This window comes from Leopardus geoffroyi, chromosome C1, assembly GCF_018350155.1.
Source record: "Leopardus geoffroyi isolate Oge1 chromosome C1, O.geoffroyi_Oge1_pat1.0, whole genome shotgun sequence".
NCBI classification, from domain to species: Eukaryota; Metazoa; Chordata; class Mammalia; order Carnivora; family Felidae; genus Leopardus; species Leopardus geoffroyi.
The window spans coordinates 14,160,730-14,181,661 of record NC_059328.1 but is presented as its reverse complement, the minus strand read 5'-3'; the positions used below and the strand labels follow the sequence as shown (position 1 = coordinate 14,181,661).

Below are 20,932 nucleotides of genomic sequence, written 5' to 3'. Positions count from 1 at the left end.
CCTGCAGACATGGTGGCTTCCTTCACTCTCTGCCTCAGTTTCCTTATCTATGAAATGGTAAAATTACAGGTATTTCTGATGGATTTTGCCAGGGTTAAATGAGTTAAGACATGTCAAGCCCGACGTGGTAACATTATTAACATCAGTAATAAGGCGGTGTTGTTATCGGTGCTGTGGACTTGTCGGTCACGTGCTATCGCAGCCGAATGTGGAGACTCCCTGTGCTTTGTACTGGAATACCTAGCTCTCAGGAAAGTGCTTCTTTGGTAGCTCACTGGAAACTCTTGTTACTTACGGGCCTTGCAGAGATGCACCTGACTATCCCTGAACAAGTTGTTTGGAATGGTACTTTTGTTCCAGCTTATAATCAAAGTCACTCTTCTGGAAAATAGCTTAGTTTTTTCTTCTCCTGGCTTGAGTGGCCAACCCTGGAGGGCCAGTTACATTTGGTGTCCAGGGTCTTTGAGTGGAATGGGGCATGATGCTAATCAGTGATGCTTGTCATTCATGCCTCCCCCCCGCCCCCCTCCCCCACCCCGGGACTGTGGTTATTTTCTGAGCCATTTTCGTCTTTCTGAACAGGCAGATGTTCGTAGGTGCTCCCAGCTTCTACTAGTCAGTGCTGCACTTGTGAACTGCCACAGACCTGAGAGACTTTGCTGCCTCGGGCGCCGAGTGTTTTGTTTTGAGGGCTTGTGTTTGATTTTTAAGGCATGTAGAGTGTTGGGGTTTAGGGGTAAGGAGGCAAAATAAAGGGAAATGGGCAGAGAAAACACTTGTTGGAAGGCAGCCTTGTAAGGTGTAGCAGGAGACTCCTGGCTCTGATTCCCACTGTGGCTGCCTGTGAACTGTGTGAGCTTCGACTAGTTACTTAATCTCTCTGAACCTCAGCTTCCTGATCGGTACAATGCACATAACATCTGCCTCTTCACAGGGTAGAGGATTAAATAAGAACACTGTTTACACATCGTCCACACAGGAGGCCTGTGTGGTTCGTTATTATCTGTAGGGACTTGATCATTCATACAATATCATTCGTGTAAATGAGCACTGTTCTATGGGGAAGAGACTTGGGTTGAATCTGAAAATCCCTGTAATGAGAAATACCACAAATCTGAAAAGCAGATGTAATGATCACACTAAGGGGAGGCTGTGACTTTGTGGCTTCCAGGGACCTTGCTCTTGGACCGAGCAGCCCTCTGTGCCTTGGCTTAGAGGCTTCATCACCCAGGGGGACTTGCATTGGGCCAGCCCCTGTGTGCTGAGCATCGTGGATACCATCTCCTGTAATCTGTACCGTAGCCCCATTTTGGTCACGGTGCCCCCCAACACACTTTGCAGATGTGGAAATGGAGGCCTAAGAAGGGAAGAAGTATCTTGTACAAGGTCACACAGCTAGTAAGGGGCAGAGGTGGCCTTTGAACTTGGTCTTCTGATTCTAGATTCCATTCTAGAATCCTAGGCTGGTCCTACGATGTTGTTTTTATGTACAGTGGAAAGTGTTTATGTTGATGGTTGTAACCAATGGTCTTTAGTGCTTTTATATGTTTTGCAGCTCAAAGCAGACTGTGTTAGGCGGCTGCCCCTGGTTTTGCTTTGATGACTTGGAGCCCATCGTAAGATGCTACAAGAATGAGCTTGCCGTGACTGTGGTTCTTCATTTAAAGGGAAACCTTGTTTCCTACATTGTAACTTCTAACCTTGAATTACTCTTAAGACCCTGAGCACTATGTAGTCTTTACTGCCACCTGTCCTGTCTCCTCCTTTCTGTGCATATCCAGCTGGGCTCTGAAATAATGCACTATTGGGGATGCAGTAGTTGTTTGTGACCAAGCTAGCATTTGAATTCAGGATCAACTTACTCCATGCCCTGGCTGTGCCGCACCTGCAACTAGGGCCAGAAATGAACAGAAAGACTGTGGTGGTCTGCCTACCTATGTTACCAGTGGAGTTAGCCCAACCCCAAGAGGTAAAACCAATCTAAGGTACTGAAAGAGGTTCCTGATCTTAAGGAACTGAGAATGCCGGGCTGTGGATGTCGGCACCTGCTTGCAGGATGGGGAGGCTCCATTCATGGCAACCTCTATTCCTTGTTGTCTTACTTGGCACTTGGTGATACGCCTGGAAAATGGGCCCAGTCTTCACATTTTCTTAACGTTGATTTCTTCATTCTTCCTTTAAATCACTTTCTCCAGAAGTGATTATTCAACTGCCACCTAGAAAGAGTTCCCTTGTCCTCTTGCCCGCCATAAAACTGGTACCACAGGGCTGTAAGGCTTTTTCCCCTCTTGGCCGTGGACCGCGGTTTCTGAGCTTGCTGAATCCCAGATGGAGAGCACACAGAAGCATCCTGGGCGTTTTCCCCAGGATCCTGCTTTTATTTTGATTCCACAGTATCTGTTTGGTACATATTGATTGTCAAGAAGGCATTTCTTGAAATAACAAGCAAGTACTGGTTGCCATGGTCCCCAAGGAAGGGCCCTCCCATCATGTGACTAATCGGCAGAACAAGGACACAGAAATAGTGTTGGACCTCCATAGGATGAGCTCAGAGTGCCTCGTGAGCCGTTGAATTAACTGATAAAACCCCATGAGTTGAATTCCATGACATGGCCCGGTGTCTCAGGAAAGGGAAAAAACGATTTCCAAGCCTCAGGTGATGGGCCATGGGTCCTAACAAGTACAAGCAGAGTCTAAGGCGGCTGAAGCATTTAGCAAGCCCTCAGAGTTAACAAGGAAAGGAAGGCACCAGCCCTACTCTACTTAGTACTTAACATGCATTATTCTCCTTGGCCCCTAGAATTAGCTCCTAAGCATGGGATCCTGTGAATTTCGGTCTTTATGTAAATGATAATTATGGAAATTTAGAGACTTGATGTAAATTGCTAATAAATGGCAGAGCTGGGACTTGAACCTGGTTGCTATGACTTTAAAGCCTTTGCACGTGACCTCTTTGGTCACGGAGTTTTGCTGCCCACATGAGGCTTGTGGCTCGCCCCCAGATCCCACAGTACATCACTAGGGCGATTGGGACTGGGGTCCTGTGTCTGACACACTAGAATCTGGACTCTGTGTTCTCAAGTGGGCTGTTGCCTTTGCTGCTGCCTGAACTCAGCCACATTTGAAAACTCCTCTCTGAACGTGCTTCTCCAGTGACGCATGCAAAGACCACGCTTTTCCAGCATGACGTCCTAAGAGAGTTTCAGCTCAGACGAGCCCAGAAAGCCAGTGCCCTTAGTTACAGAAGAAATCTAGGGACAGGTCTGGACCCAAACCCAGATCCCTTTGGTTTTGGCTCCTACTTTGTGGCGTGTCTGTAGGAGACGGGAATCACAGTGGCAGGGCACTGGGGAAAGCGAATGACAGTCGGTTGAAAAATGGTGGCACGGTAGCACAATGGTATATAATACAGCCATTAAAATGTGGTGGTGTCGAGGAAAGCAAAGCCCGGAGTCGGGGTGTTCTGTCTACATCTCTCTCTAGGATGTTCACGTTAGAGTGCCTGCCTCATTGGGGTTGTGAGGATTCAGTAAATGACCGGTTTGCAAGCCTTTTGCTGTGTCTTAGTTGCAGTGGTTACTGATTATCTGTTTATCTAGACGCACACGTATGTTTTCCCCTCCTTAGAGTCACTTCCTTGCAGTAAACCCTTAGGAGTGGGTTGTGGGGCTAAGGAGAACGAGCATTTTTCTCCCCACGCGTCTTTCCTGTCCCTTTGCCCTCATAACTTATGACAGCCTCTGCCTCGCAGGCTGCCTCCAGGCCCTTGGATCTGACCTCACCCCCCTGCCTCGCCAGCTTTGTTTACGCAGTCTGGCTTCCTGTTCTGGCCAAGCTGAGAGAGCTCCTTGCTTTCCTGCAGAAATGTCCTATCTAGGGGTAGCCGCCATGCTTTTTGCGACAGCATCTCCATATCAGAACCAGTCATTTTTCTTTAAATTACCTCATTTTTTAACTGAAGAAACTTTGTCGTTACCGTGAATGGAGAACCAGTATCAGTTGCCCCAAGTAGAAAGTATCCGTTGAAGTGAACTCCTGTAACTGTTGGTAGAAGAGATGCTCATCTGAGGACCCCGTATAATTGGTGACCCTCAGAGCCTGGCTTGCTTCTCTCTCTGGGCCTCGGCTTGCAGCATCCCCCTCCGTGCCTTCCTCCCTTCTTCCTGCGTCCACCCCGCTTGCCTCCAGGCCCGGCTCTGTCCCCTCGTGGCCACCAAGCCTTCTCTGACTACCATAGCCCTCCACATCCTGTCTGCCCACCATCCGTCCATCCATCCATGCAAATATTCAACAATGCTCTGGGCTCTGCTGGGGGGGCGGGCATAATAAAGACCGTTACTGTATCTATAAGGAGACCAAGTGTCTGTCCAGAGAAGCTGTGGAATGGAAGATAATCGCTGGAAAGGGGTGTTTGCGGGTGCAGCGAAGAGGGCTCGACTGAGCGGGGACCACAGCAGAGATTTCAGGGGAGAGGCTTTTGTCTGAAGCGAGATGAAAAGACTCATTTACCAGGAGGACGGGTGGTGGAGACCCGGCAGGCAGAGAGAACGGTACGTGCAGGAGGAGAACGTGGCCTGTTCAGCGGAACCGGCAAGCGGCAATAATTCAGTCATTGGAGCCAGAAGGGTAGGGGTGGGAGAGCTTGACGTGGCCCAGCAGGGGTCCCTTGTGAAGACGTCCTGTGTCGTGAAGGAGGCTCCGACTTCACCCTTGTCCATTTGCGTGCCCCGTCCACACCCTGGCCTGACCTGCAACACAGCATAACCCTTACCCATGAGGTTTAGCTGTTGACGCTCTCGTCCCTGGAGTAGGATTTGCTGGTGGTTCAGTGCCCTTCCCCCCCCATCGCTGTGTGCTGAGTGTGTCCTGTGCTCTGTGCCGTGTCCTGGGACACTCCGCTGAGTGAGGGGAGGGCCTTGCCTTAAAGAGCCCACAGCCGAGTGGAGGAGACCCATGGCCATCTAGTTGGGTGTGAACACCAGTGGCAGGGGCCCTGGGAAGCTTCCTGACCCCGTTCCCTGCCACTAGGGATCCCTTTGGAATCTGACAGTATTATTTTTTTAAAGTTCAGCGTTTTTCCTTTTATTTTAAAAGTAACGTGTTCATTATAGAAAAGTCAGAAAATACAGAAGGAAAAAAAACTTGCCCATAATCTTACCCTGCCAGCAGCTACAGTTAACCTTTCGGTATATCACTTTAGTGTCTTTGTCTCTGCGTAGTTTTTAAAGGTTTTTTGTGGATTGTGTCATACTTTCTGTGTGATTTATACGTTGTGCTCTTTTTTCACAAGAATTTTTTTGTTTCAGTATTTTCATGAACTTTTTTTTAATAATAATTATTTTTTTAATATTCTTTTTTTTTTTTAATTTTTTTTTTTTCAACATTTATTTATTTTTGGGACAGAGAGAGACAGAGCATGAACGGGGGAGGTGCAGAGAGAGAGGGAGACACAGAATCGGAAACAGGCTCCAGGCTCTGAGCCATCAGCCCAGAGCCTGACGCGGGGCTCGAATTCCCGGACCGCGAGATCGTGACCTGGCTGAAGTCGGACGCTTAACCGACTGCGCCACCCAGGCGCCCCTTTTTTAATATTCTTGAGAGAGAGATACAGAGTGTGAGCAGGGGAGGGGCAGAGAGAGAGAGGGAGACACAGAATTGGAGGCAGCCTCCAGGCTCTTGAGCTGTCAGCACAGAGCCCGACATGGGGCTCGAAGTCACGAACCGCGAGATCATGACCTGAGCCGAAGTCGGATGCTTAACCAACTGAGCCACCCGGGTGCCCCTCGTGAATGTTTTAAATGACTAATATTTCAGCTGGTTAATGCTGTCATTTGGTCAACCATTCCTCCATTGTTGGATAAGTAGGAGTTAATTTTTCTTAATGTTGCATGTTTGTGTGTGTTTTTTTTTTTTTTTTTTTTTTTTTAATGTGGAGGCTTTTATACAGCACTTTTTCTGGTCCTCCTTATTTGCTTATTTGCTTATTGCATGTTATGTATGACTTTGTTCCTATAGGCTGTTTCTGAGGTATAAACTTTCTCTCTGCTTATGTGATTGTTCTTGTGGGGATGAACCTCCCCACCCATGTGATTGTGTCCTGTGGGTATGAACTGTCTCCCTGCCCGTGTTGTCATGTTGTAGGTGTGAACTCTCCCTGCCTGTGTGATCATGTCTTGTGGGTGTGACCTCTCCCCCACTCCGTGTGATCGCGTCTTGGGAGTATGAACTCTCCCCAACTCCGTGTGATTGTGTCTTGAGATACGAACTCTCTTCCTACCTACGTGTATACGGTCTATTGCTGTTGCTCAGTTATCATTCTGTAGCGTCACCACGAACAGTGTATTAGCAAATCCTGAACCATTGCTTCTAGGAGAAATGCAGGCTACAGTTAGTTCCTGGGATCTTCCGGTCACAACATTTTTGTCCTCTGATTAATACATAACCGGAAAGACAAATACTGTATGGCATCACTTACATGTGGAATCCAAACAAATAACAGTCAAACTCGGAAGCAGAATGGAACGGTGGTTGGTGGGGGGTGTGGGGGGGTGTTGTGCAGGGGAAATCGAGTTTGCTAAAAGGGCACAAACTTTCAGCTACAAGATGAGTAAGGTCTGAGGATCTGATGTGAAACATAAAAGAAAAAAACACCTTGCGTTATGTGTGTTTCTGCTTGACGACACCGTTTGGTGCAGTTGGCTCATTACCATCACCATCGGGCCGCCGCGCACTACCTGGGGCCTGAGTGGAGCCCGTCTAAGCGTGCACACGTTCTCCTTCGCGCTCCCAGCCGCCCGTGCTCAGGAGCCCCGGACGGCGCTGAGCCTGGGGGCCGCTTCTAGACCACGAAGTCAACAGAGCGCACCGAGGTATGGAGAAGGTGACACTGCAGACAGAGCCTGCGGGAAGGACTCCTGCCGAGGGCGTGAGAGCTGAGGTTGGAGCAGATCGTCGCCTTGTTCCGTCTCGGAGACCGTGCGCGTTGGGCAGCTCAGCGAGTCTGCGGCTCTGCGCAGGTCTGGGCGTGACCGTGAAAGTGCCCCGAGTGTTGATTGGGGGCTTTACTCATAAATTTTCGCAAGGAGGTGACTTTGCAGCGAGCGAGAACCGGCTGTTGGACGCGGCGTGCCGAATGAACCCGGTATGTGGCCGCGCCGTCTAGCTGGTGACACAGAGGTGGTGACACTGATGATGGGTTGAAAATAAGATTTTAATAGAGTTCCTCCCCAGACTTTTGATTTTTGTTGTTGTCGTTGGGAGGGGGAGTTGTGGGGAAAAGCATTATCCCTGTAGGTATTAGAGGCAGTTTTCCAGTAATGAGCGAATCTTTCTCAGAGCCTGAGAAGACTGGAGTGCTCGGGGGTCACTTGTCCTGTCTTTAGACGGTCGGGTGCTTCTGCCTCTTGGAGCGAGGCTGACTCCATTGTGATCAGAAGGTGCTTTGTATCCCCCGTGATTTTAGATGAGCGTCTTGTTCCTGGAGACCTTCGGGGTGGGCGGGCGCAGCTCCTAAGGGCCTTTGCTGCCCTGCAGTGGCTTCCAGCCACAGATCCAGCACCTGACGCTGCCATGGAAACAGATGACGGGGAGGCATAACGCGGTATTTCGTGAACCCGAACTGTACTTTGAACCAAAACCAATACCGGTAATTTGGGCTCTTACCACCTGGGAGGCCTTGAGGGGGACTTCTGGCCTCCCGCACCGGGAGTTTAACAGGAGCATGTGGCAAAATAGAAAGGAGAGTCTGTGACATCTGCATCACTGAGGCAAGAAAATGGATTACAGCTTCACAACTGGCCCAAGCATTGGGAGCAGAGTAAGGCTCCCTTGCCTGGAGTCTGGGGATGGGGGGTACACAGGATCCAGGATGTCTGTGCCCTTGGACTGGGCTGATGCTTGGTGTTGGAACCTTCTCACATTTGGGGTGGGAAAACTGTTGGCTTGGGCTGGATCAGCTTGGGAGTGGTGAGCGGGACACCTGGATGCCCCTGGCTGCGGGCACTCACTCACTGGGTAAGAGTGGGGTTACCCGTGGGGCTCCACACCTCTGTTCCTCTCTCCCTTTCTGTTTCACCTTTTCCTTTGGTTTCTTGCTTTAGCCTGCTGCCGGGGTGAGCCCAGGATGGTGTAGGACCTGTTTCCCTACTTGGCCATCTGCCAGCACTCTGCCATATTTTTATGTTACCTTTATCATTATTTAGTGATTTTCTTCAAATTGGCTTGAGCCTAACACCGCCGCCTGCTTTCACCTCTTCCTAAGCAGAAACATCTGTAAGGTCACGTTTGAGGTGCTTGTCATATTTTTTATGCATATTAAAAGTAAGTCACCGCTGAATTCCACGTGTCCATACCCCTCTAAAACCTCTCTCAGACTCCAGTGATCTGCATACCGCACGGGAAATGTTGCAGGGGCAGGGGGCACTGCTCCAGGACTCCGGAGCCCTGACTTCAGGCCACGTCCTGGCCGCTGATGTGCTGTGTGATGATGAATGCTTCCCTCCCGTCTCTGGCAGGGGAATTTTCCACCCTGTTTCTTCTTCTTCTTTTAAGTTTAATTTATTTATTTTGAGAGATAGAGGAGGGGTGAGGGGCAGAGAGAGAGAGAGAGAGAGAGAGAGAGAGAGAATCTTAAGCAGGATCTGTGCTGTCATTGCAGAGCCTGACGCGGGGCTCAGTCTCACAAACTGTGAGATCATGACCCGAGCAGAAATCAAGAGTCGGATGCTTAACCGACTGAGCCCCCCCAGCCTCCCCCTCTCCCATTTCTTCTTTATATCCGACTGATGAGCACCAGGGTCCCTCCAGGCTCAAGAATTCTGGGGTGCCATTCAGTGATACCTCTGTGGTTTCCCTGCTTCTCTGACAGCAGCTTGGGCTGACCCGGACACGTAATTCGTTTGCTCAGAGAAACAGAGATTTAAAAATATTGCAGCTCAGGAACATTTTGTCTTCCCACGTGCTTCTTATTTTTATTTGGGTTTCAGCCCTCATGGCTTGTTAGCCAACGGAGCAGCTTGGTCTAGTGCAAAGAATAAGGCCTCGGAGCCTGGCAGCATCCTGAGCTCCTCTGTCTCTCTGGCCCCCTCTCTAGTGTGGGAGTGGGCGACCCTCGTGGCAGGCCTGCCGTGCTGTGGAGCGCAGAGCACTGGGGTGTGTGATGTGGGTGTAGCGGTTAGTGTTGCCTCTGTCCTGGCAACAGAGTTGTTCTTGGACATGGATATAAAGCCTGGCTTCTGGAGCCAGACCACCTGGGTTTGGGTCCTTGCTCCTCCATTTTCAGCTGCGTGGCTTTGGGTGTCATTTAACCCTGTGGGGCCGGTGCCCCATCAGAGGGTCTGTTGGAAGTTATGTGAAATAAAACAGGTAACATACCTGCCATCGTACCTGGCATGTGGTAAGGGCTCCATGCATGTCGTTGTTGGCCTTGTTATTAATGAGATGGTACGTGTCAGATGAGTAGTATGGCACCTGGGGTATATAGTACGTGCTCAACAAATGGTCACTATTGTTTTTCTTTAATTTTTTTTTTTTAACGTTTATTTTGAGAGAGAGTGTGCAAGCAGGGGAGGGGCAGAGAAAGAGAGGCTCTCAGTGCAGGCTCTTCAGTGCAGAGCCTGACGTGGGGCTCAATCCCATGAACTGTGAGATCATAATCTGAACCAATATCAAGAGTTGGACACTTAACCAGCTGAGCCACCCAGGCACGCCCCGTCCTCCCCCCCGCCCCCCCCTCCCCCCCCCCGCCCCCGTTGTTTTTCTAATAACACAGGAGGGCCAGGACAGGTAGCTCTGGCCTCTGGAGAAGAGGAGGTGATGATTTTCTACATTCAACTCTGTTTGATGTTTGATGTAGACGCTTTCCGTCCCCACCCCCCCCCCCCCCCCCCACCCACCGCCGGGCCTGTAAGATTTCGTGCCTGTAGCTCGTTGGACAGGAACCATACATTGGATCACCCTGCCCCAGCTGAGCCAGTACCCAGAGCTCTCCTCTGAGTCTAGCTTTGAAAGCATTGTAACGCAGGGGGCTCCTGAGTGGCTCAGTTGGTTGAGTGTCTGACCCTTGATTTCAGCTCAGGTCATGTTATCTGGGTTCGTGAGTTTGAGCCCCACATGAGGCTCTGCGCTGACGGTGTGGAGCCTGCTCAGGATTCTCATTCTCTCTTGTGGTCTCAAAATAAATAAACTTAAAAAAAGAAAAGAATTGTAACTCAGATTTGGAATGGGCAGTGCAATCCCAAGATGAAAAATAAGAACTCTTGCATTAAGGCACTGTGTAATGAACAGGGTCCCTCCTGTCCTTGCCCTCGTGTGTCCATCTCCTCCTGCCTGCCCCCCCTTCCCTGAATCCATTGTCTGACACTGGTAATATTCCCATCCTCTGTTTTGTTTCACTTTGTTTATCGAGGCATTATTTCCCTGCAATGAAATTCACCAGTTTTAAATGTAGAGTTTAATGAGTTTCGGTAATAATCACGTAGCCACCACCACACCAAGTTGTAGAATAGTTCATTTACCCTGACAAGCTCCCTTGTGCCTCTTCCTTTTCATCTCTCGCCCTTCCCCCACCCCATCCCTGGACAGCCACTGATGTGCCTTGTTACGTTGGTTTTGTCTTTTCTGTAATTTCATAGAAGTCACAGGACGTAGACTTTTGTGTTTGACTTCTTTCACTTTAGCCTGATTTTTTTGAAATTCATGCACGTGGTTGGTTGTGTTGATAGTTTGTTCCTTTTCACTGCTGTGTAGGATTCCGCAGTATTCCATGGCGTGGGCATTTTACAGTTTGTCCTTTTACCAGTTCATGGACATTTGAGGTTGCTTCCAGGTTTGGGATGTTATGCGTAATTCTGCTGCAAATCTTCATGGGAAAGCTTTTGTGTAGCTGGCTGTGTTTCTTTTCTTTACTCATTTTTTAAGATGTAACAAATAAATACAAATAAATCCTTTACTTCCCCTCCTTTTTAATGTAAAAGGTAGAGTATTATGAAAATGCTTCTGCATCATCCCTGTGATTTTGTGTGTGTGTGTGTGTGTGTGTGTCCTAGCATCCCAGGAGCTGAGGGTGCCAAGTGGCCTTCCTGGCTTCTGGAGGGGGGGTGTCGCCTGCTGGGACCTGAGAGAAGGCAATGGAAGCGGGCACAGCTGCAGAGAGGACCGCTCTCTGGGTCTATTCCAATGTTGCAGGGCTTCTCACTCTGTGGACCCTTGAAAGGGGCAAGTGCGAGGCTGTGCTGGGCTTAGGTGGGGTTACCTGAGCATTTTGGCATTAGAATTAAATTGCAAAAGAAATTAGCTTGTGCGCTCATCGTATCCTGTTGCAAAACTTGAAGTGCCTCTTAGCGGAGGTAAGCTACCAGCCCTTTGAAGGTCCTTCTGTGTAAGGAGCCGTGGTGAGTGGACCTCTGACCTATTGGGAAGCATGTTCCCTTTACTGATGTGGGTGGAGAATAGTGGTGGAAGTTAGGTGTTTGCTCAGGACACATTTAATTAGACTCATTTTTACTTTTACCTGTCCTTGGTCCCCATTGCCTTCTAGACCCCTATCCACACCCTCCCTTCCCTCCCCCAGTGATACATTGTTTGTAACTTTTTGAGGGACGTTAGGCTTGGTAAGAGAATGCATGAGAAAAAGAAGGCTAGTGAAGTCTTTTTCTGATCTTCTGGTAGTGCTGTTAGGAGACAGTAGGATTTAGGAAACCGGATCCACTGTTTAAGAAGTGAAACATTGCTTAAGGATGTCTTCTGTCTTCTACCGCTGTGCTGCCCACTGGAAGTTTCTGTGATAATGGAAATGTTCCGTACCTGTGCCGTCCAGCATCCTCCAGACAACATGCAGCGCTTCACCGCAGCCACTAGCCACTCCTGTGGCTACTGTGTTGAGCTGAATATTTAGTTTCATTCAGTTTTTCTTAAATAACCAGGAGTGGCTAGTGGCTGCGGTATTGGGCAGTGCACGTCCGGGTGAATGTTGAACATCACTGAAAAAGTTTCAACAACTTACAGAATTATTCTAGATTGCAGCCATAGGCAATACCATTAAATGATTTAATGGATTTCTAGGCAGATTAGGTGAATGTGTTGTTTCATATCCAGTACTACCGCTATTTCGCGTGCACTGTTTACACGGTACACTTACGGGTGCCCTCTGTTGATAAGGTACCGTGATGGGTGCTATATTGGATAAGTGGAAGTTAACTTCCCTTCCTTAGGTCTCCTTTTCCCCATCTGTAACGAGGGTGTTGGACCAGATGGACTAGATTTTATGATTTTGTCTTTAATAGCAATAGCACTTACTCATTGAACTCCCCCCGGTGTTCTGGGCATGATATTCAAGACATTAAGTAAATGCACTGTCTCATTTATTTGTTTAGTTACTTTTTAACGTTTATTTATTTGGGACGGGGGGAGGTGGGCAGAGAGGGAGACACAGAATCCAAAGCAGGCTCCAGGCTCTGAGCTGTCATTGCAGAGCCCCACGTGGGGCTCGAATCTTGAACCATGGGATCATGACTTGAGCTGAAGTTGGACGCTTAACTGACTGAGCCACCCAGACGCCCCGCGCTATCTCATGTAAGAGGAATGAGTTAATGATTGTCCCGAGGAAACTAGGTGTTATCCTAGTTTCATAGATGAGAATGTTGAGGCTTGGCCAAGTCATTTACCTGTAGCTGTGTCGCCGGTTAACTGTAGAGTTCAGATTCCCACTCAGGGCTGCCTTGTTCTGAGCTCATTTTCAGTGGAAGCTTTATTTATGTAATGGCTATTTAAAAATTTTTTTAATGTTTAATTTTGAGAGAGAGACACACACATAGTGTGAGCAGGGGAGGGGCAGAGAGAGAGAGGGAGACACGGAATCTGAAGCAGACTCTAGGCTCTGAGCTGTCAGCACAGAACCTGACCCGGGGTTTGAACCCATGAACCATGAGATCATGACTTGAGCCGAAGTTGGACACTTAACCAACTGAACCACCTAGGCCCCCCTGTAATGGCTATTTTAAAAATAGATGTATTTTTATACATGTATTTACTTAAATATTTAAAACTTAAATTTTTTTTATGTTTTTATTTTATTTTTAAGAGAGAGAGACAGCCAGTGTGAGCAGAAGAAGGGCAGAGAGAGAGGGAGACACAGAATCCGAAGCAGACTCCAGGCTCTGAGCTGTCGGCATAGGGCCTGACGCGGGGCTCGAACTCACGGACTGTGAGATCATGACCTGAGCTGAAGTCGGATGCTTAACTGACCGAGCCACCCAGGCACCCCTAAACGTTAAAAAATAAATAAATAATTAAATAAGTCTTGCTTTAGGTAAAAGTTCAGTTGGGATTTTAAGAGATAGGCTTTACAGTGGTGCTCAAGTTGGGGTCAGTGGCTGTGAGGGTTTAGGAGTAAAGTGAGCAGGGGGTACGGGGGAGGCCAGCCCATCTGGCAAGCCTGTGTCTTCCTCTACGCATATCCACGAAAGGCTTGCTTTGAACACACTCCTGCTGGGATGCCCTTGCTCAGCTTAGGTCAGCCAGAGCTCCAGGAACCAGCAGTGAGCTCACAGTGGGCTCCGGGAGAGAGGAAGAGGCGGAGCTTTGTCCTAAAACATTCTCTGGCTCCCCTGTGTGCCCTGAAGCAGTGGAGAACCATGGCCAGCCTTGCTGCGTTGGAGCAGAAGTTGACTACCCACCTGCTTAGCCAGGCAGCCTCGTGCAAGCCACTCCACCCCTTCGAGCCTGTGGGCTTCCATCCCCACACCCAGCAGTCGTGCTTCCGGAGGCTTCTCCCACGAACCACACTGTTCTGTGTGCCCAGGACACGACAGGGAATAAAGCTCTGCCTCCAAGAAGCTTGCGCTCTGCTTGACCATGAGCTCTCCTACTCATCCTTGAAACAGAGGTGCTGATCTCAGGAAACTACCTCATGGGGTTGTTCGGGAGAGTAAATGACACTAACACAGCTCCTGGTGCCCTTCTCCAGAGATGACCGGGTTCCCTCGAGGCCGGCGCTCCCTGCCAGGTAGTGGATCTTCAGCTAGAGAGCTCAGCTGCCTGCAGACGGCCCTCGGCCCTCGTAGCTGTTCAGAAGGGCCAGGACCCGCTTCAGCTAATCAAACGGGCAAATGACGTGGACGAAATCCCTAGTACAGTGCCTGGCCTGGGGGGACCTTCCAGTACATGAGGTTTCTTTCTCCCGACCCCTCTTTTTTGAATAGAGAAATTCTACTACGTGGGAACTCTGAGGTAGAGGCCAGCAGGCTGAGCAAGGAGTGGTAGGAAGTTTCAGAAAGAACTGAATCAAAGCAGATCTCTCATTCTCTCTTTTTAAAAATATTTAATTCCCTGTTTTTCTCCCTAGAAAAGCAATACTCTATTTGAACAGCATAGAAACGTGTGATTAGGAAAGTGGAACCACCCCTAAGTCCACCCCAGCGATGGTGCTAGGAGCGTGATGTACGTTTCTGTCCAGATATTTTCTACCTGTGTGCTGACGTTTGAAAGACGCTGTCTCACCTCTGCAGACAGCTGTTCAGTGTGCCATTTCCAGTGTGCCTTCCTGTCCTTCAGATCCTGTTTTCTGGGCACCGGGAATCCCGGTACCTAGTGGAGTAGAATTGGTCGTGCCCTGAGGCCAGGAAAGGGAAGCAATTGTCTTCTGAGATGCTGGCCTGAAAGGTGGGTCCTGGTTGGGGTGAAGGAAGGGCAGGCAGAAGTGAGGGGACCCGGCAGCAACTGTTCCCCCTCGCACACGCCCCCTCGTACAGAAGGCTGCGGTGCTGGACTTTGTGCCCTGGCTTCCCTGACCAAGGGACGGCTTTCTGCCCTTTGAATTCACAGCTTAGAAGTGCCCTCTCCATACTGTGGTGCCGGGAGAGGCTGCCTGTGGCTTTTAGGATGGGACTGAGATGTGGTGAAATTGACTTCCACTGGCTGTGTTGTCTTATTTTTAAGTGTATTTATTTAAAAAAAATTTTTTTTAGTATTTATTTTTGAGAGAGAGAGAGAGACAGAATCCGAAGCAGGCTCCAGGCTCTGAGCAGTCAGCACAGAGCCCAAGGCGGGGCTCGAACTCATGAGCTGTGAGATCATGACCTGAGCCAGTCAGACGCTTAACCGACTGAGCCACCCAGGCGCCCCTGGCTGGTTGTTGTTGTTGTTGTTGTTGTTGTTGTTGTTGTTTATCAGCTGCTTCACATCCTCTTGGGAGGACTTCTCTACCTTTTTGGATTGCAGCTTTGTAAAGGTTGGCTTGCACACCCATCAGCTTGTTTGCCCACATGTGTGGAGAGGTTTGTCTACACTGAGGAGGGGGTTGTGGCATAGAATAGGGACAAATGCTGTGAATGCCTGAGGTTATTAAGACTTAATTATAGAACTATTAAGCTGAGCCACATGAAGTTGCCATCATCGTAGGCCAACAGTGACTGGCATTGGCCGTTTCATACCGTTCAGTCTGATAAAGCTTCATTGAGAGAAGCTTGGGTTGTAGAAGGAAAAATCGCTTGTTGAGAGTATCATTTTTATTTATTTTTTATTTTTTAATTTTTTTTTTCAACGTTTATTTATTTTTGGGACAGAGAGAGACAGAGCATGAATGGGGGAGGGGCAGAGAGAGAGGGAGACACAGAATCGGAGACAGGCTCCAGGCTCTGAGCCATCAGCCCAGAGCCTGACGCGGGGCTCGAACTCACGGACCGCAAGATCGTGACCTGGCTGAAGTCGGACGCTTAACCGACTGCGCCACCCAGGCGCCCCAGAGAGTGTCATTTTTAATAAGTCCTTTTATTTATCACGTACATGTGGGTTTTGATTAGTTATGGTCATAGGGCACAGGTAGTTTTTTATCTCCTCCCCCCCCCCTTTTTTTTTTATCCAGGAGCACTTTATTTTTTATTTTAGAGAAGCGTGCATGCTAATGGGGGAGGAAGAGAGAGAGTGAATATCTTAAGCAGGCTCCATGCTTAGCTTGGACCCCTACACGGGGCTCGATCCCACAACCGTGAAATCACGACCTGAGCTGAAGTCAAGAGTCCATGCTTACCTGACTGACACTCAGGTTCCCCTTATCCTCCTTTTTAAGAGCCAACATGACCAACAGTGAGCTTCCCCCTACGCACCCCCTCCACCCCCCGTCTGTTCAAATGACCCAGATCTGGAACACTGACAATACCAAGTGCTGGCATCATGGAGCATCCGGAGCTTACATTCGTTGCTGGTGGGAATGCAAATGGTACAGACCCATTGGAAGAGTTTAGCAGGTTTTTACAAAACTAAACCTATATTCCAGCAGCCGTGCTCCTTGGTATTTACCCAAAAGAGCTGAAAAATTATGTCCACACAGAAATCTGCACATGGGTGTTTAGAGCAGCTTTATTCATAATTGCTAAAACTTGGAAGCCACCAAGGTGTCCCTCAGCAGGTGAGCGGATGGACAGACTGTGGCCCACTCCAGTGGAAAACTGGTGAGCGCTAAAGAGAAAGAAGCTGTCAAGCCATGAGCAGACACGGGAAACCTAAATGCACCGAGTGAAAGAGGCCAGCCTGAAAAGGCTACAGTCTGTGCGATTCCGGCAACAGGACATTCTGGAAACGGCACACTGTAGAGACCGTAAGAAGGCCAGTGGCTGTTGGGTCGGGGGAGAGGAAAGACTGAAATAGGTGGAGCGTGCGGGACTTGTAGGAACTTCTGGCGGAACTCCTTTGTGTGATGATGCTCTGTGGTGGGTGCTCGGCGGTAAACCACGACTGCGCGATAACGACGTATCGACGGGGGTCCCTCCCTTACAACCGAGGCCCCGCTCTGGAGGGGAGTGCTGGTCCTGGGAGAGGCTGTGCATGGGTTGGGTGGCAGGTAGATGGGAAATCTCTGTGCCTTCTGCTCAGCTTTGCCGTGACCCTAAAACTGCTCTGAAAAGTCAAGTCCACTCGAAACAACTTCCGTGACCTAGGACTTTGCCCAGGCGAGCAAGAAGTCTTCCCAGCTGTCCTTCCTTAATGGCTCCTTAGAGCAGAGCAGAGCAGATGATGGACACAGCCCTAACCTCCCCGACATCCGTGTAGGTCGTTTCGTGTTTTGCATTCGGAACAGTGTCACAGTGACTGGGCTCCCTCATGCGGTTTCCCTTGTACTTGGATTCTTCGGTAGGATGGACCCCCAGGGGGAATATCAGTGTGTCAGAGTGGGAACGCTGTCACAGCCCTTGACAGATACTGCCAGACCGTCTTCCCAGGGTGTCAGGCCAGGTCCTGACGCCACCAGCAATATGAGTGTCCGCGTGTTGCTTCCTTGTCAGCCGTCAAATTTCTGATTTTGTGAGCATTGAATAGTACCTCATTTTTCCCGTTTCTTGGTTAGCGAGGTTGAAGGTGTTTGCTCTCGCATGTGTTTGCTGGCGTTGCACTCACTCAGCGTCGTCTCTCCCCACCTGTGAGTCGTGTGTGTCTGCACGCTCAGACCAAATTCGAGAATTATCCTTACGTGCAAGACCAGAGCTCCCTGAGTGTTCATGGTGGATTACACGGTGCCCTCCCAGCCGGTGCCCTCCCAGCCGGCCTCTGAGTCATTGTTGGGGGAATTAGAGGTGCCTAATTAGTGCGGATCAAGCTGGAAGCAAGTGCCACGGGCCTTGTCTGCAGTCCCTGGGGCCCAGTGGTGATCTCAGTGCCATCTTCTACCTTGAGCCCTTCTGTGAACTCAGCTGAAATTTGATCACATTACAGTATGGCTAAGGGGCCTAATTAGCCGGAAACCTCAGGAAATTCGAAAATTAGAGAGTCCATTAATCCCGAGGCCCCTCCTTTGGCAAACGGCTCCAATTCCCCTTTGGTTTGTTTGATTTTCCTGCTGTGCTTTAGCTCCAACAAGACTGGGATAGAGTGACAGCCTTTTTGTTGGAACTTCCTGCCTTTCTGGGGTTAAATAGAACCCTTTAAACCTCCCCTCTCCCTGCCCCACAGCACCGAGCTAATCTCTAAGTAATAGTCGGGAATGCTGGTCATTGTTCCATTTCCTGGCTGAAAATCCTCCAGAGTGCCCCCGTTAAGGTGAGTATAATGACCCCTCGTTAGTGCCTCTTACAGTCTCGTGACCTAGAGGAACAGAGGTGACCTGTGCAGGAGCCTCTCTTGCTCAAGTTGTGTCTAGGCAACTCCCCACCCCCCCCCCTTCTCCCTTTGAAATGTAAGTGGTTTTGTGTTGCGTAGATCCCGTGGTCTGAGCAGTTCTGTGTTGCAGTACGCTGCTCCTTCCCCCTTCCCAGGTAGAACACCGGGGCAGCCCAGGTGAGATGCGGTCTGTGGATGTCATGTGGTTGGATGGAGATACTTGGCCAGGCTGGGCCTGTGCGTTGGAGTAGCCTTTCTGTACAGTGCAGTCATGGCCAGGTGGGGTGGGTCTGCATTCCGTCCAAGGCAGTTTATTTATGAACCATGGGCAGCCCCAGTCAAGGGAACTGAAGCCCGGGATCTTGAGACTGGTATTGTTGGAAGGATGTTCCTGTGTGACAGCCTCTGTATAAAACGTAGATCTGTCGTGCGTGTGTGTGTGTGTGTGTGTGTGTGTGCATTGTGGCCTGTAGAATACCTAATCCTGCCTTGGATTCGCAGCTGATCCTCCTCTGAGAGGCTTTATTAGTATTCAGAGATCATTTTTGTATTTCATTTGTTTTACTTCTCAAAGCTTTTCTCTCCTCAACTCGCTCCATTTGCAGTGGTAGCAGATTGTTTGGTTGCTCTTAAAGGTATGAGCCTTGCATTTAAGAACCCTACAAAATGCAGGAAATTCGTCTTTATTTTCCTCAAGTAAACAGCCTGCTCTGAGACTGTGCCCTCTTCATGGCTTGGAGAGAAAGAATATGGTAGCCACCGTGGTGCTGGGCGTGACCATGTCCTTGGACCTTGGAGTGGGCCAGCCCTTTTGGAAGGCTTTAAGATGGTGAGCTTGGCTGACTCCCGCTCGCTGGGCAGACCATCGGTGGGCACGGAGAGGTCCTTTGAAATTGGCCTCTTTCAGAGAATAAAGTTGATTCATTGAGTGAAATAATAGAGCGGATTATCACCAGAGTCTTGGATGCCATGAGCCCTTGGGGGCCCGGCGCCCTCGTGGGCACTTGCTGGCTGGTATTGGGTGCTTTTGCCACGCTCTGCTCTCCTTAGCCAGGACTCAGCCCGGCTTTGGCCTTTGGCATTTCTTAGACTCCTCCCGTGTCCTCTCTGCCCAGGTGGCGTTGTCTGCGCCTGCCACGCAGTCCCTCGGAGCCACCTGTAACTGGCCTGTGAGGCTTGCGCAGGCAGCCCCCGTGGGCCCTTGGCTTCCTGGCTGCTTGGTCTGCATTTTGGCTTCCTCTTCGCAGGCCGGTTCCGTGAATTCACAGTGTAGACTCAGGCCCTCCTTCCCGTACGGGGGGCCGATCTCTCCATGAGGGCGCCTGCTGACGGCTGCGGTTTTGCACCCCCGGAGCTCCGGGCTGTGGTGGGGCATTTTGAACCATCAGCTTAAAAGAAGTGCTTCACCCAAACATGGTTCCGCCTTTGCCTTGCAGTCTCTAAGCTGTACTACTTGAAGTCATTTGGAGAAAATTGGGACCACTTTCCCGAAACACGTTATCGAAAGCTTTGGCATCGTGGTAGAGAGTGCAGGTTTGCAACCAGCCTGGATCCCCCGCTCGCTGCTGTGTGGGTCAGCTTCTCTCAAATCACCGAGCCTCCCTGCTCACTTGGGATGACCACGCGTGCTCCACGGGGTCACAAGGATACAGCAGAGATTGTGCATAAATGCAGAACATGGAGAAAACAATAGTAGTTGTTAGTATTCTTCTATAACTTTGCAAAATGAAAGCAGTGGGAAACCCCCTCCAAGTGTCATTTGCCTAACATGTCGTGGGAAAGAGTTTGTAGAGATAGGAGACCTTATAGGACTGACTCCCTCTCTGGAGGTGTGACTCAGGTGGCCAGTGTCTCATTCCTGGTCCCACCTGCAGGGTGCCTCTATCCTTGAGTGTGAGTGTGTAAGTTGTAAACACGGCAGACAGGGTGCCATCTTTTGTACGGCTTTCCTAGCCAAGTCTTCTCTGATGCTTTTTCTTTTCTTTTTTCTTTTTGTAAGATTTTGTTTTTAAGTAATCTTTACACTCCATGTGGGGCTCGAACTCACAACCCCTTGATCAAGAGTCGTATGCCCTACTGACTAAGCCAGCCAGGTGCCCCTCTGATTCCTTCCTTCCTTGCTTCATTTATTTATTATTTTTTAGAGAGAGAGCATGTGCACACATGCACAAGTGGGAAAGAGGGGCAGAGAGAATCTTAGGCAGGCTCCACACTCAGCTCAGAGTCCAATGCGGGGCTCGACCTCACAACCCTGGGATCATGATCGGAGCCAAAATCAAGAGTTGAACATTCAACCAACTGAGCCACCCAGGCACCCCTGATTTCTTCACTTATTGCTAAGCTTTCTTCTAGGACCTCCAATGAGAATACCTAACCCTGAGGAAACAGGCACCTCTAGATCTGGTACCTGCTCTCCAGGAGCTTCCGTCCACGTGCAAGAAAAGTCTGCATTGCAGGGAAGGGATGAGAGGCGGCACACGTGGGGTAGTGGTCAGCAGCTCAGGTGCTGGATGGAGCTGGCTGCCTGGGTTTGAATCCCACATATCCTCTCTGTTCCTCACTTTCTTCATCTGTAAAATGGGAATAGGGTGGTGGTTTGGAGGATGAGTTAATGCATCTCATACGCTTCTTGCAGCTGGTCCCCAGGAAGGGCGCAGTAGTTGTATTAACATTGTTGGGGCGCCTGAGTGGCTCAGTCAGTCAGGCATCAACTCTTGATTTAGGCTCAGGTCATGATCTTGCGGCTCGTGAGTTGGAGCCCTGCGTCAGGCTCAGTACTGAGCACGGAGCCTGTTTGGGATTCCCTGTCTCTCTGCTCTTCCCCGCACCCACATGCGCACTCGCA

The 20,932-nt window shown here is 49.7% G+C and overlaps 1 protein-coding gene and 1 long non-coding RNA gene across 5 annotated transcripts in view; both read left to right on the top strand.

Moving 5' to 3' along the window:
• The window catches only part of CAPZB (capping actin protein of muscle Z-line subunit beta), a 134,965-nt gene that overhangs the window by 9,926 nt on the left and 104,107 nt on the right, over positions 1-20,932 (top strand). The window lies entirely within an intron of this gene.
• LOC123597294 lies at positions 15,097-17,024 on the top strand. The gene is made up of 2 exons (XR_006712066.1): positions 15,097-15,494; positions 15,741-17,024. It is a non-coding gene; the product is annotated as an uncharacterized LOC123597294 (long non-coding RNA).